Below are 15,213 nucleotides of genomic sequence, written 5' to 3' on the forward strand. Positions count from 1 at the left end.
TCATCAGAAAAAGTAATTCCGAGAAGATATAATACCCGAAAGCGCTTTTCTGGAGTTTGATTATTTCTATATGGTCTAAAGTTATAGATGTGGAAGTACAAATTTTGAATACTTTTAAAAGCAAGATGATTTTATTATTGATTTTTTTTTTTACCACTCAGAATGCGTTTCCTTCCTCCAACTCCCCACTTAAGAGGGAGAGGAACGGTCATCAATGACCGAAGACCGTGTCTCACCAAGCTAGAGACAGTCTCGGTCAGCTTCACGCTCAGAAGAAAACGCTATTTCTCTTCATCGTGGGTTTAGGTCCAGTCAGAGTTATCTGACGTCCCGGCGATACATACTATAGAAATGATCCCTAAAAGTATGATCTTACCCGCGCAGGATCGTTACATGAGTTTTACAAATAAGATATGTTCAGTAAAATAAGGTTAATAGTATTTTTTCTTATTACATGATTACGTGTAAAAACGCACACAATACCAAGTTGCAATTGTAATTTTGAAACGTAATAAAATACAGAAGAAGAAAAGATAGCAGGATTTTCATTCAGCTTTTGAGTTTTAAACGTTACGGTATATATGTAAAACACGCACGTTCAAGGGGAAATAACCAAATTATTACTATGACTATGACAATCCTAAGTCTAGTACAAAAGCATCTTCTTGGTAACAAAATTAAGTAGTTTAAACAAATAACCACACTATTAGGTCAAAAAGAGGTGTTGTATATACATCAGCTACTGTACATTTAAAAAGTGCAACCTACATGTATAATATATATATCTATAAATGGTCAAGTTGAAGATTTCGAATTGCAGCGAAATAAAGATAGTATTAAATGGTGTAGCTATAAGACATCCCAATAAAATTGAAAAATAAAACTTTGCGGACTTGAATTGTTATCATCAGAAAAAGTAATTCCGAGAAGATATAATACCCGAAAGCGCTTTTCTGGAGTTTGATTATTTCTATATGGTCTAAAGTTATAGATGTGGAAGTACAAATTTTGAATACTTTTAAAAGCAAGATGATTTTATTATTGATTTTTTTTTTTACCACTCAGAATGCGTTTCCTTCCTCCAACTCCCCACTTAAGAGGGAGAGGAACGGTCATCAATGACCGAAGACCGTGTCTCACCAAGCTAGAGACAGTCTCGGTCAGCTTCACGCTCAGAAGAAAACGCTATTTCTCTTCATCGTGGGTTTAGGTCCAGTCAGAGTTATCTGACGTCCCGGCGATACATACTATAGAAATGATCCCTAAAAGTATGATCTTACCCGCGCAGGATCGTTACATGAGTTTTACAAATAAGATATGTTCAGTAAAATAAGGTTAATAGTATTTTTTCTTATTACATGATTACGTGTAAAAACGCACACAATACCAAGTTGCAATTGTAATTTTGAAACGTAATAAAATACAGAAGAAGAAAAGATAGCAGGATTTTCATTCAGCTTTTGAGTTTTAAACGTTACGGTATATATGTAAAACACGCACGTTCAAGGGGAAATAACCAAATTATTACTATGACTATGACAATCCTAAGTCTAGTACAAAAGCATCTTCTTGGTAACAAAATTAAGTAGTTTAAACAAATAACCACACTATTAGGTCAAAAAGAGGTGTTGTATATACATCAGCTACTGTACATTTAAAAAGTGCAACCTACATGTATAATATATATCTATAAATGGTCAAGTTGAAGATTTCGAATTGCAGCGAAATAAAGATAGTATTAAATGGTGTAGCTATAAGACATCCCAATAAAATTGAAAAATAAAACTTTGCGGACTTGAATTGTTATCATCAGAAAAAGTAATTCCGAGAAGATATAATACCCGAAAGCGCTTTTCTGGAGTTTGATTATTTCTATATGGTCTAAAGTTATAGATGTGGAAGTACAAATTTTGAATACTTTTAAAAGCAAGATGATTTTATTATTGATTTTTTTTTTTACCACTCAGAATGCGTTTCCTTCCTCCAACTCCCCACTTAAGAGGGAGAGGAACGGTCATCAATGACCGAAGACCGTGTCTCACCAAGCTAGAGACAGTCTCGGTCAGCTTCACGCTCAGAAGAAAACGCTATTTCTCTTCATCGTGGGTTTAGGTCCAGTCAGAGTTATCTGACGTCCCGGCGATACATACTATAGAAATGATCCCTAAAAGTATGATCTTACCCGCGCAGGATCGTTACATGAGTTTTACAAATAAGATATGTTCAGTAAAATAAGGTTAATAGTATTTTTTCTTATTACATGATTACGTGTAAAAACGCACACAATACCAAGTTGCAATTGTAATTTTGAAACGTAATAAAATACAGAAGAAGAAAAGATAGCAGGATTTTCATTCAGCTTTTGAGTTTTAAACGTTACGGTATATATGTAAAACACGCACGTTCAAGGGGAAATAACCAAATTATTACTATGACTATGACAATCCTAAGTCTAGTACAAAAGCATCTTCTTGGTAACAAAATTAAGTAGTTTAAACAAATAACCACACTATTAGGTCAAAAAGAGGTGTTGTATATACATCAGCTACTGTACATTTAAAAAGTGCAACCTACATGTATAATATATATATCTATAAATGGTCAAGTTGAAGATTTCGAATTGCAGCGAAATAAAGATAGTATTAAATGGTGTAGCTATAAGACATCCCAATAAAATTGAAAAATAAAACTTTGCGGACTTGAATTGTTATCATCAGAAAAAGTAATTCCGAGAAGATATAATACCCGAAAGCGCTTTTCTGGAGTTTGATTATTTCTATATGGTCTAAAGTTATAGATGTGGAAGTACAAATTTTGAATACTTTTAAAAGCAAGATGATTTTATTATTGATTTTTTTTTTTACCACTCAGAATGCGTTTCCTTCCTCCAACTCCCCACTTAAGAGGGAGAGGAACGGTCATCAATGACCGAAGACCGTGTCTCACCAAGCTAGAGACAGTCTCGGTCAGCTTCACGCTCAGAAGAAAACGCTATTTCTCTTCATCGTGGGTTTAGGTCCAGTCAGAGTTATCTGACGTCCCGGCGATACATACTATAGAAATGATCCCTAAAAGTATGATCTTACCCGCGCAGGATCGTTACATGAGTTTTACAAATAAGATATGTTCAGTAAAATAAGGTTAATAGTATTTTTTCTTATTACATGATTACGTGTAAAAACGCACACAATACCAAGTTGCAATTGTAATTTTGAAACGTAATAAAATACAGAAGAAGAAAAGATAGCAGGATTTTCATTCAGCTTTTGAGTTTTAAACGTTACGGTATATATGTAAAACACGCACGTTCAAGGGGAAATAACCAAATTATTACTATGACTATGACAATCCTAAGTCTAGTACAAAAGCATCTTCTTGGTAACAAAATTAAGTAGTTTAAACAAATAACCACACTATTAGGTCAAAAAGAGGTGTTGTATATACATCAGCTACTGTACATTTAAAAAGTGCAACCTACATGTATAATATATATCTATAAATGGTCAAGTTGAAGATTTCGAATTGCAGCGAAATAAAGATAGTATTAAATGGTGTAGCTATAAGACATCCCAATAAAATTGAAAAATAAAACTTTGCGGACTTGAATTGTTATCATCAGAAAAAGTAATTCCGAGAAGATATAATACCCGAAAGCGCTTTTCTGGAGTTTGATTATTTCTATATGGTCTAAAGTTATAGATGTGGAAGTACAAATTTTGAATACTTTTAAAAGCAAGATGATTTTATTATTGATTTTTTTTTTTACCACTCAGAATGCGTTTCCTTCCTCCAACTCCCCACTTAAGAGGGAGAGGAACGGTCATCAATGACCGAAGACCGTGTCTCACCAAGCTAGAGACAGTCTCGGTCAGCTTCACGCTCAGAAGAAAACGCTATTTCTCTTCATCGTGGGTTTAGGTCCAGTCAGAGTTATCTGACGTCCCGGCGATACATACTATAGAAATGATCCCTAAAAGTATGATCTTACCCGCGCAGGATCGTTACATGAGTTTTACAAATAAGATATGTTCAGTAAAATAAGGTTAATAGTATTTTTTCTTATTACATGATTACGTGTAAAAACGCACACAATACCAAGTTGCAATTGTAATTTTGAAACGTAATAAAATACAGAAGAAGAAAAGATAGCAGGATTTTCATTCAGCTTTTGAGTTTTAAACGTTACGGTATATATGTAAAACACGCACGTTCAAGGGGAAATAACCAAATTATTACTATGACTATGACAATCCTAAGTCTAGTACAAAAGCATCTTCTTGGTAACAAAATTAAGTAGTTTAAACAAATAACCACACTATTAGGTCAAAAAGAGGTGTTGTATATACATCAGCTACTGTACATTTAAAAAGTGCAACCTACATGTATAATATATATATCTATAAATGGTCAAGTTGAAGATTTCGAATTGCAGCGAAATAAAGATAGTATTAAATGGTGTAGCTATAAGACATCCCAATAAAATTGAAAAATAAAACTTTGCGGACTTGAATTGTTATCATCAGAAAAAGTAATTCCGAGAAGATATAATACCCGAAAGCGCTTTTCTGGAGTTTGATTATTTCTATATGGTCTAAAGTTATAGATGTGGAAGTACAAATTTTGAATACTTTTAAAAGCAAGATGATTTTATTATTGATTTTTTTTTTTACCACTCAGAATGCGTTTCCTTCTTCAACTTCCCACTTAAGAGGGAGAGGAACGGTCATCAATGACCGAAGACCGTGTCTCACCAAGCTAGAGACAGTCTCGGTCAGCTTCACGCTCAGAAGAAAACGCTATTTCTCTTCATCGTGGGTTTAGGTCCAGTCAGAGTTATCTGACGTCCCGGCGATACATACTATAGAAATGATCCCTAAAAGTATGATCTTACCCGCGCAGGATCGTTACATGAGTTTTACAAATAAGATATGTTCAGTAAAATAAGGTTAATAGTATTTTTTCTTATTACATGATTACGTGTAAAAACGCACACAATACCAAGTTGCAATTGTAATTTTGAAACGTAATAAAATACAGAAGAAGAAAAGATAGCAGGATTTTCATTCAGCTTTTGAGTTTTAAACGTTACGGTATATATGTAAAACACGCACGTTCAAGGGGAAATAACCAAATTATTACTATGACTATGACAATCCTAAGTCTAGTACAAAAGCATCTTCTTGGTAACAAAATTAAGTAGTTTAAACAAATAACCACACTATTAGGTCAAAAAGAGGTGTTGTATATACATCAGCTACTGTACATTTAAAAAGTGCAACCTACATGTATAATATATATCTATAAATGGTCAAGTTGAAGATTTCGAATTGCAGCGAAATAAAGATAGTATTAAATGGTGTAGCTATAAGACATCCCAATAAAATTGAAAAATAAAACTTTGCGGACTTGAATTGTTATCATCAGAAAAAGTAATTCCGAGAAGATATAATACCCGAAAGCGCTTTTCTGGAGTTTGATTATTTCTATATGGTCTAAAGTTATAGATGTGGAAGTACAAATTTTGAATACTTTTAAAAGCAAGATGATTTTATTATTGATTTTTTTTTTTACCACTCAGAATGCGTTTCCTTCCTCCAACTCCCCACTTAAGAGGGAGAGGAACGGTCATCAATGACCGAAGACCGTGTCTCACCAAGCTAGAGACAGTCTCGGTCAGCTTCACGCTCAGAAGAAAACGCTATTTCTCTTCATCGTGGGTTTAGGTCCAGTCAGAGTTATCTGACGTCCCGGCGATACATACTATAGAAATGATCCCTAAAAGTATGATCTTACCCGCGCAGGATCGTTACATGAGTTTTACAAATAAGATATGTTCAGTAAAATAAGGTTAATAGTATTTTTTCTTATTACATGATTACGTGTAAAAACGCACACAATACCAAGTTGCAATTGTAATTTTGAAACGTAATAAAATACAGAAGAAGAAAAGATAGCAGGATTTTCATTCAGCTTTTGAGTTTTAAACGTTACGGTATATATGTAAAACACGCACGTTCAAGGGGAAATAACCAAATTATTACTATGACTATGACAATCCTAAGTCTAGTACAAAAGCATCTTCTTGGTAACAAAATTAAGTAGTTTAAACAAATAACCACACTATTAGGTCAAAAAGAGGTGTTGTATATACATCAGCTACTGTACATTTAAAAAGTGCAACCTACATGTATAATATATATATCTATAAATGGTCAAGTTGAAGATTTCGAATTGCAGCGAAATAAAGATAGTATTAAATGGTGTAGCTATAAGACATCCCAATAAAATTGAAAAATAAAACTTTGCGGACTTGAATTGTTATCATCAGAAAAAGTAATTCCGAGAAGATATAATACCCGAAAGCGCTTTTCTGGAGTTTGATTATTTCTATATGGTCTAAAGTTATAGATGTGGAAGTACAAATTTTGAATACTTTTAAAAGCAAGATGATTTTATTATTGATTTTTTTTTTTACCACTCAGAATGCGTTTCCTTCCTCCAACTCCCCACTTAAGAGGGAGAGGAACGGTCATCAATGACCGAAGACCGTGTCTCACCAAGCTAGAGACAGTCTCGGTCAGCTTCACGCTCAGAAGAAAACGCTATTTCTCTTCATCGTGGGTTTAGGTCCAGTCAGAGTTATCTGACGTCCCGGCGATACATACTATAGAAATGATCCCTAAAAGTATGATCTTACCCGCGCAGGATCGTTACATGAGTTTTACAAATAAGATATGTTCAGTAAAATAAGGTTAATAGTATTTTTTCTTATTACATGATTACGTGTAAAAACGCACACAATACCAAGTTGCAATTGTAATTTTGAAACGTAATAAAATACAGAAGAAGAAAAGATAGCAGGATTTTCATTCAGCTTTTGAGTTTTAAACGTTACGGTATATATGTAAAACACGCACGTTCAAGGGGAAATAACCAAATTATTACTATGACTATGACAATCCTAAGTCTAGTACAAAAGCATCTTCTTGGTAACAAAATTAAGTAGTTTAAACAAATAACCACACTATTAGGTCAAAAAGAGGTGTTGTATATACATCAGCTACTGTACATTTAAAAAGTGCAACCTACATGTATAATATATATCTATAAATGGTCAAGTTGAAGATTTCGAATTGCAGCGAAATAAAGATAGTATTAAATGGTGTAGCTATAAGACATCCCAATAAAATTGAAAAATAAAACTTTGCGGACTTGAATTGTTATCATCAGAAAAAGTAATTCCGAGAAGATATAATACCCGAAAGCGCTTTTCTGGAGTTTGATTATTTCTATATGGTCTAAAGTTATAGATGTGGAAGTACAAATTTTGAATACTTTTAAAAGCAAGATGATTTTATTATTGATTTTTTTTTTTACCACTCAGAATGCGTTTCCTTCCTCCAACTCCCCACTTAAGAGGGAGAGGAACGGTCATCAATGACCGAAGACCGTGTCTCACCAAGCTAGAGACAGTCTCGGTCAGCTTCACGCTCAGAAGAAAACGCTATTTCTCTTCATCGTGGGTTTAGGTCCAGTCAGAGTTATCTGACGTCCCGGCGATACATACTATAGAAATGATCCCTAAAAGTATGATCTTACCCGCGCAGGATCGTTACATGAGTTTTACAAATAAGATATGTTCAGTAAAATAAGGTTAATAGTATTTTTTCTTATTACATGATTACGTGTAAAAACGCACACAATACCAAGTTGCAATTGTAATTTTGAAACGTAATAAAATACAGAAGAAGAAAAGATAGCAGGATTTTCATTCAGCTTTTGAGTTTTAAACGTTACGGTATATATGTAAAACACGCACGTTCAAGGGGAAATAACCAAATTATTACTATGACTATGACAATCCTAAGTCTAGTACAAAAGCATCTTCTTGGTAACAAAATTAAGTAGTTTAAACAAATAACCACACTATTAGGTCAAAAAGAGGTGTTGTATATACATCAGCTACTGTACATTTAAAAAGTGCAACCTACATGTATAATATATATATCTATAAATGGTCAAGTTGAAGATTTCGAATTGCAGCGAAATAAAGATAGTATTAAATGGTGTAGCTATAAGACATCCCAATAAAATTGAAAAATAAAACTTTGCGGACTTGAATTGTTATCATCAGAAAAAGTAATTCCGAGAAGATATAATACCCGAAAGCGCTTTTCTGGAGTTTGATTATTTCTATATGGTCTAAAGTTATAGATGTGGAAGTACAAATTTTGAATACTTTTAAAAGCAAGATGATTTTATTATTGATTTTTTTTTTTACCACTCAGAATGCGTTTCCTTCCTCCAACTCCCCACTTAAGAGGGAGAGGAACGGTCATCAATGACCGAAGACCGTGTCTCACCAAGCTAGAGACAGTCTCGGTCAGCTTCACGCTCAGAAGAAAACGCTATTTCTCTTCATCGTGGGTTTAGGTCCAGTCAGAGTTATCTGACGTCCCGGCGATACATACTATAGAAATGATCCCTAAAAGTATGATCTTACCCGCGCAGGATCGTTACATGAGTTTTACAAATAAGATATGTTCAGTAAAATAAGGTTAATAGTATTTTTTCTTATTACATGATTACGTGTAAAAACGCACACAATACCAAGTTGCAATTGTAATTTTGAAACGTAATAAAATACAGAAGAAGAAAAGATAGCAGGATTTTCATTCAGCTTTTGAGTTTTAAACGTTACGGTATATATGTAAAACACGCACGTTCAAGGGGAAATAACCAAATTATTACTATGACTATGACAATCCTAAGTCTAGTACAAAAGCATCTTCTTGGTAACAAAATTAAGTAGTTTAAACAAATAACCACACTATTAGGTCAAAAAGAGGTGTTGTATATACATCAGCTACTGTACATTTAAAAAGTGCAACCTACATGTATAATATATATATCTATAAATGGTCAAGTTGAAGATTTCGAATTGCAGCGAAATAAAGATAGTATTAAATGGTGTAGCTATAAGACATCCCAATAAAATTGAAAAATAAAACTTTGCGGACTTGAATTGTTATCATCAGAAAAAGTAATTCCGAGAAGATATAATACCCGAAAGCGCTTTTCTGGAGTTTGATTATTTCTATATGGTCTAAAGTTATAGATGTGGAAGTACAAATTTTGAATACTTTTAAAAGCAAGATGATTTTATTATTGATTTTTTTTTTTACCACTCAGAATGCGTTTCCTTCCTCCAACTCCCCACTTAAGAGGGAGAGGAACGGTCATCAATGACCGAAGACCGTGTCTCACCAAGCTAGAGACAGTCTCGGTCAGCTTCACGCTCAGAAGAAAACGCTATTTCTCTTCATCGTGGGTTTAGGTCCAGTCAGAGTTATCTGACGTCCCGGCGATACATACTATAGAAATGATCCCTAAAAGTATGATCTTACCCGCGCAGGATCGTTACATGAGTTTTACAAATAAGATATGTTCAGTAAAATAAGGTTAATAGTATTTTTTCTTATTACATGATTACGTGTAAAAACGCACACAATACCAAGTTGCAATTGTAATTTTGAAACGTAATAAAATACAGAAGAAGAAAAGATAGCAGGATTTTCATTCAGCTTTTGAGTTTTAAACGTTACGGTATATATGTAAAACACGCACGTTCAAGGGGAAATAACCAAATTATTACTATGACTATGACAATCCTAAGTCTAGTACAAAAGCATCTTCTTGGTAACAAAATTAAGTAGTTTAAACAAATAACCACACTATTAGGTCAAAAAGAGGTGTTGTATATACATCAGCTACTGTACATTTAAAAAGTGCAACCTACATGTATAATATATATATCTATAAATGGTCAAGTTGAAGATTTCGAATTGCAGCGAAATAAAGATAGTATTAAATGGTGTAGCTATAAGACATCCCAATAAAATTGAAAAATAAAACTTTGCGGACTTGAATTGTTATCATCAGAAAAAGTAATTCCGAGAAGATATAATACCCGAAAGCGCTTTTCTGGAGTTTGATTATTTCTATATGGTCTAAAGTTATAGATGTGGAAGTACAAATTTTGAATACTTTTAAAAGCAAGATGATTTTATTATTGATTTTTTTTTTTACCACTCAGAATGCGTTTCCTTCCTCCAACTCCCCACTTAAGAGGGAGAGGAACGGTCATCAATGACCGAAGACCGTGTCTCACCAAGCTAGAGACAGTCTCGGTCAGCTTCACGCTCAGAAGAAAACGCTATTTCTCTTCATCGTGGGTTTAGGTCCAGTCAGAGTTATCTGACGTCCCGGCGATACATACTATAGAAATGATCCCTAAAAGTATGATCTTACCCGCGCAGGATCGTTACATGAGTTTTACAAATAAGATATGTTCAGTAAAATAAGGTTAATAGTATTTTTTCTTATTACATGATTACGTGTAAAAACGCACACAATACCAAGTTGCAATTGTAATTTTGAAACGTAATAAAATACAGAAGAAGAAAAGATAGCAGGATTTTCATTCAGCTTTTGAGTTTTAAACGTTACGGTATATATGTAAAACACGCACGTTCAAGGGGAAATAACCAAATTATTACTATGACTATGACAATCCTAAGTCTAGTACAAAAGCATCTTCTTGGTAACAAAATTAAGTAGTTTAAACAAATAACCACACTATTAGGTCAAAAAGAGGTGTTGTATATACATCAGCTACTGTACATTTAAAAAGTGCAACCTACATGTATAATATATATATCTATAAATGGTCAAGTTGAAGATTTCGAATTGCAGCGAAATAAAGATAGTATTAAATGGTGTAGCTATAAGACATCCCAATAAAATTGAAAAATAAAACTTTGCGGACTTGAATTGTTATCATCAGAAAAAGTAATTCCGAGAAGATATAATACCCGAAAGCGCTTTTCTGGAGTTTGATTATTTCTATATGGTCTAAAGTTATAGATGTGGAAGTACAAATTTTGAATACTTTTAAAAGCAAGATGATTTTATTATTGATTTTTTTTTTTACCACTCAGAATGCGTTTCCTTCCTCCAACTCCCCACTTAAGAGGGAGAGGAACGGTCATCAATGACCGAAGACCGTGTCTCACCAAGCTAGAGACAGTCTCGGTCAGCTTCACGCTCAGAAGAAAACGCTATTTCTCTTCATCGTGGGTTTAGGTCCAGTCAGAGTTATCTGACGTCCCGGCGATACATACTATAGAAATGATCCCTAAAAGTATGATCTTACCCGCGCAGGATCGTTACATGAGTTTTACAAATAAGATATGTTCAGTAAAATAAGGTTAATAGTATTTTTTCTTATTACATGATTACGTGTAAAAACGCACACAATACCAAGTTGCAATTGTAATTTTGAAACGTAATAAAATACAGAAGAAGAAAAGATAGCAGGATTTTCATTCAGCTTTTGAGTTTTAAACGTTACGGTATATATGTAAAACACGCACGTTCAAGGGGAAATAACCAAATTATTACTATGACTATGACAATCCTAAGTCTAGTACAAAAGCATCTTCTTGGTAACAAAATTAAGTAGTTTAAACAAATAACCACACTATTAGGTCAAAAAGAGGTGTTGTATATACATCAGCTACTGTACATTTAAAAAGTGCAACCTACATGTATAATATATATATCTATAAATGGTCAAGTTGAAGATTTCGAATTGCAGCGAAATAAAGATAGTATTAAATGGTGTAGCTATAAGACATCCCAATAAAATTGAAAAATAAAACTTTGCGGACTTGAATTGTTATCATCAGAAAAAGTAATTCCGAGAAGATATAATACCCGAAAGCGCTTTTCTGGAGTTTGATTATTTCTATATGGTCTAAAGTTATAGATGTGGAAGTACAAATTTTGAATACTTTTAAAAGCAAGATGATTTTATTATTGATTTTTTTTTTTACCACTCAGAATGCGTTTCCTTCCTCCAACTCCCCACTTAAGAGGGAGAGGAACGGTCATCAATGACCGAAGACCGTGTCTCACCAAGCTAGAGACAGTCTCGGTCAGCTTCACGCTCAGAAGAAAACGCTATTTCTCTTCATCGTGGGTTTAGGTCCAGTCAGAGTTATCTGACGTCCCGGCGATACATACTATAGAAATGATCCCTAAAAGTATGATCTTACCCGCGCAGGATCGTTACATGAGTTTTACAAATAAGATATGTTCAGTAAAATAAGGTTAATAGTATTTTTTCTTATTACATGATTACGTGTAAAAACGCACACAATACCAAGTTGCAATTGTAATTTTGAAACGTAATAAAATACAGAAGAAGAAAAGATAGCAGGATTTTCATTCAGCTTTTGAGTTTTAAACGTTACGGTATATATGTAAAACACGCACGTTCAAGGGGAAATAACCAAATTATTACTATGACTATGACAATCCTAAGTCTAGTACAAAAGCATCTTCTTGGTAACAAAATTAAGTAGTTTAAACAAATAACCACACTATTAGGTCAAAAAGAGGTGTTGTATATACATCAGCTACTGTACATTTAAAAAGTGCAACCTACATGTATAATATATATATCTATAAATGGTCAAGTTGAAGATTTCGAATTGCAGCGAAATAAAGATAGTATTAAATGGTGTAGCTATAAGACATCCCAATAAAATTGAAAAATAAAACTTTGCGGACTTGAATTGTTATCATCAGAAAAAGTAATTCCGAGAAGATATAATACCCGAAAGCGCTTTTCTGGAGTTTGATTATTTCTATATGGTCTAAAGTTATAGATGTGGAAGTACAAATTTTGAATACTTTTAAAAGCAAGATGATTTTATTATTGATTTTTTTTTTTACCACTCAGAATGCGTTTCCTTCCTCCAACTCCCCACTTAAGAGGGAGAGGAACGGTCATCAATGACCGAAGACCGTGTCTCACCAAGCTAGAGACAGTCTCGGTCAGCTTCACGCTCAGAAGAAAACGCTATTTCTCTTCATCGTGGGTTTAGGTCCAGTCAGAGTTATCTGACGTCCCGGCGATACATACTATAGAAATGATCCCTAAAAGTATGATCTTACCCGCGCAGGATCGTTACATGAGTTTTACAAATAAGATATGTTCAGTAAAATAAGGTTAATAGTATTTTTTCTTATTACATGATTACGTGTAAAAACGCACACAATACCAAGTTGCAATTGTAATTTTGAAACGTAATAAAATACAGAAGAAGAAAAGATAGCAGGATTTTCATTCAGCTTTTGAGTTTTAAACGTTACGGTATATATGTAAAACACGCACGTTCAAGGGGAAATAACCAAATTATTACTATGACTATGACAATCCTAAGTCTAGTACAAAAGCATCTTCTTGGTAACAAAATTAAGTAGTTTAAACAAATAACCACACTATTAGGTCAAAAAGAGGTGTTGTATATACATCAGCTACTGTACATTTAAAAAGTGCAACCTACATGTATAATATATATATCTATAAATGGTCAAGTTGAAGATTTCGAATTGCAGCGAAATAAAGATAGTATTAAATGGTGTAGCTATAAGACATCCCAATAAAATTGAAAAATAAAACTTTGCGGACTTGAATTGTTATCATCAGAAAAAGTAATTCCGAGAAGATATAATACCCGAAAGCGCTTTTCTGGAGTTTGATTATTTCTATATGGTCTAAAGTTATAGATGTGGAAGTACAAATTTTGAATACTTTTAAAAGCAAGATGATTTTATTATTGATTTTTTTTTTTACCACTCAGAATGCGTTTCCTTCCTCCAACTCCCCACTTAAGAGGGAGAGGAACGGTCATCAATGACCGAAGACCGTGTCTCACCAAGCTAGAGACAGTCTCGGTCAGCTTCACGCTCAGAAGAAAACGCTATTTCTCTTCATCGTGGGTTTAGGTCCAGTCAGAGTTATCTGACGTCCCGGCGATACATACTATAGAAATGATCCCTAAAAGTATGATCTTACCCGCGCAGGATCGTTACATGAGTTTTACAAATAAGATATGTTCAGTAAAATAAGGTTAATAGTATTTTTTCTTATTACATGATTACGTGTAAAAACGCACACAATACCAAGTTGCAATTGTAATTTTGAAACGTAATAAAATACAGAAGAAGAAAAGATAGCAGGATTTTCATTCAGCTTTTGAGTTTTAAACGTTACGGTATATATGTAAAACACGCACGTTCAAGGGGAAATAACCAAATTATTACTATGACTATGACAATCCTAAGTCTAGTACAAAAGCATCTTCTTGGTAACAAAATTAAGTAGTTTAAACAAATAACCACACTATTAGGTCAAAAAGAGGTGTTGTATATACATCAGCTACTGTACATTTAAAAAGTGCAACCTACATGTATAATATATATATCTATAAATGGTCAAGTTGAAGATTTCGAATTGCAGCGAAATAAAGATAGTATTAAATGGTGTAGCTATAAGACATCCCAATAAAATTGAAAAATAAAACTTTGCGGACTTGAATTGTTATCATCAGAAAAAGTAATTCCGAGAAGATATAATACCCGAAAGCGCTTTTCTGGAGTTTGATTATTTCTATATGGTCTAAAGTTATAGATGTGGAAGTACAAATTTTGAATACTTTTAAAAGCAAGATGATTTTATTATTGATTTTTTTTTTTACCACTCAGAATGCGTTTCCTTCCTCCAACTCCCCACTTAAGAGGGAGAGGAACGGTCATCAATGACCGAAGACCGTGTCTCACCAAGCTAGAGACAGTCTCGGTCAGCTTCACGCTCAGAAGAAAACGCTATTTCTCTTCATCGTGGGTTTAGGTCCAGTCAGAGTTATCTGACGTCCCGGCGATACATACTATAGAAATGATCCCTAAAAGTATGATCTTACCCGCGCAGGATCGTTACATGAGTTTTACAAATAAGATATGTTCAGTAAAATAAGGTTAATAGTATTTTTTCTTATTACATGATTACGTGTAAAAACGCACACAATACCAAGTTGCAATTGTAATTTTGAAACGTAATAAAATACAGAAGAAGAAAAGATAGCAGGATTTTCATTCAGCTTTTGAGTTTTAAACGTTACGGTATATATGTAAAACACGCACGTTCAAGGGGAAATAACCAAATTATTACTATGACTATGACAATCCTAAGTCTAGTACAAAAGCATCTTCTTGGTAACAAAATTAAGTAGTTTAAACAAATAACCACACTATTAGGTCAAAAAGAGGTGTTGTATATACATCAGCTACTGTACATTTAAAAAG

At 33.6% G+C, this 15,213-nt stretch overlaps 17 non-coding genes across 17 annotated transcripts; all 17 read right to left on the reverse strand.

Moving 5' to 3' along the window:
* Positions 1 to 152: 152 nt before the first annotated feature.
* Positions 153 to 374, reverse strand: LOC139522113 (small nucleolar RNA U3). Its single transcript, XR_011664290.1, has one exon. It is a non-coding gene; the product is annotated as a small nucleolar RNA U3 (small nucleolar RNA).
* A 682-nt stretch (positions 375 to 1,056) lies between these two features.
* LOC139522114 (small nucleolar RNA U3) lies at positions 1,057 to 1,278 on the reverse strand. Its single transcript, XR_011664291.1, has one exon. It is a non-coding gene; the product is annotated as a small nucleolar RNA U3 (small nucleolar RNA).
* A 680-nt stretch (positions 1,279 to 1,958) lies between these two features.
* Positions 1,959 to 2,180, reverse strand: LOC139522116 (small nucleolar RNA U3). Its single transcript, XR_011664293.1, has one exon. It is a non-coding gene; the product is annotated as a small nucleolar RNA U3 (small nucleolar RNA).
* A 682-nt stretch (positions 2,181 to 2,862) lies between these two features.
* LOC139522117 (small nucleolar RNA U3) lies at positions 2,863 to 3,084 on the reverse strand. The gene has a single exon (XR_011664294.1). It is a non-coding gene; the product is annotated as a small nucleolar RNA U3 (small nucleolar RNA).
* A 680-nt stretch (positions 3,085 to 3,764) lies between these two features.
* Positions 3,765 to 3,986, reverse strand: LOC139522118 (small nucleolar RNA U3). Its single transcript, XR_011664295.1, has one exon. It is a non-coding gene; the product is annotated as a small nucleolar RNA U3 (small nucleolar RNA).
* A 682-nt stretch (positions 3,987 to 4,668) lies between these two features.
* On the reverse strand, positions 4,669 to 4,889 carry LOC139522148 (small nucleolar RNA U3). The gene has a single exon (XR_011664323.1). It is a non-coding gene; the product is annotated as a small nucleolar RNA U3 (small nucleolar RNA).
* Positions 4,890 to 5,569: 680 nt separating this feature from the next.
* On the reverse strand, positions 5,570 to 5,791 carry LOC139522119 (small nucleolar RNA U3). The gene has a single exon (XR_011664296.1). It is a non-coding gene; the product is annotated as a small nucleolar RNA U3 (small nucleolar RNA).
* Positions 5,792 to 6,473: 682 nt separating this feature from the next.
* LOC139522120 (small nucleolar RNA U3) lies at positions 6,474 to 6,695 on the reverse strand. The gene has a single exon (XR_011664297.1). It is a non-coding gene; the product is annotated as a small nucleolar RNA U3 (small nucleolar RNA).
* Positions 6,696 to 7,375: 680 nt separating this feature from the next.
* Positions 7,376 to 7,597, reverse strand: LOC139522121 (small nucleolar RNA U3). The gene has a single exon (XR_011664298.1). It is a non-coding gene; the product is annotated as a small nucleolar RNA U3 (small nucleolar RNA).
* Positions 7,598 to 8,279: 682 nt separating this feature from the next.
* LOC139522122 (small nucleolar RNA U3) lies at positions 8,280 to 8,501 on the reverse strand. Its single transcript, XR_011664299.1, has one exon. It is a non-coding gene; the product is annotated as a small nucleolar RNA U3 (small nucleolar RNA).
* A 682-nt stretch (positions 8,502 to 9,183) lies between these two features.
* LOC139522123 (small nucleolar RNA U3) lies at positions 9,184 to 9,405 on the reverse strand. Its single transcript, XR_011664300.1, has one exon. It is a non-coding gene; the product is annotated as a small nucleolar RNA U3 (small nucleolar RNA).
* Positions 9,406 to 10,087: 682 nt separating this feature from the next.
* On the reverse strand, positions 10,088 to 10,309 carry LOC139522124 (small nucleolar RNA U3). The gene has a single exon (XR_011664301.1). It is a non-coding gene; the product is annotated as a small nucleolar RNA U3 (small nucleolar RNA).
* Positions 10,310 to 10,991: 682 nt separating this feature from the next.
* On the reverse strand, positions 10,992 to 11,213 carry LOC139522125 (small nucleolar RNA U3). The gene has a single exon (XR_011664302.1). It is a non-coding gene; the product is annotated as a small nucleolar RNA U3 (small nucleolar RNA).
* A 682-nt stretch (positions 11,214 to 11,895) lies between these two features.
* On the reverse strand, positions 11,896 to 12,117 carry LOC139522127 (small nucleolar RNA U3). Its single transcript, XR_011664304.1, has one exon. It is a non-coding gene; the product is annotated as a small nucleolar RNA U3 (small nucleolar RNA).
* Positions 12,118 to 12,799: 682 nt separating this feature from the next.
* Positions 12,800 to 13,021, reverse strand: LOC139522128 (small nucleolar RNA U3). Its single transcript, XR_011664305.1, has one exon. It is a non-coding gene; the product is annotated as a small nucleolar RNA U3 (small nucleolar RNA).
* A 682-nt stretch (positions 13,022 to 13,703) lies between these two features.
* LOC139522129 (small nucleolar RNA U3) lies at positions 13,704 to 13,925 on the reverse strand. Its single transcript, XR_011664306.1, has one exon. It is a non-coding gene; the product is annotated as a small nucleolar RNA U3 (small nucleolar RNA).
* A 682-nt stretch (positions 13,926 to 14,607) lies between these two features.
* Positions 14,608 to 14,829, reverse strand: LOC139522131 (small nucleolar RNA U3). The gene has a single exon (XR_011664307.1). It is a non-coding gene; the product is annotated as a small nucleolar RNA U3 (small nucleolar RNA).
* Positions 14,830 to 15,213: the final 384 nt, after the last annotated feature.

The sequence above is a fragment of the Mytilus edulis genome, chromosome 4, assembly GCF_963676685.1.
Source record: "Mytilus edulis chromosome 4, xbMytEdul2.2, whole genome shotgun sequence".
Lineage (NCBI taxonomy): Eukaryota > Metazoa > Mollusca > Bivalvia > Mytilida > Mytilidae > Mytilus > Mytilus edulis.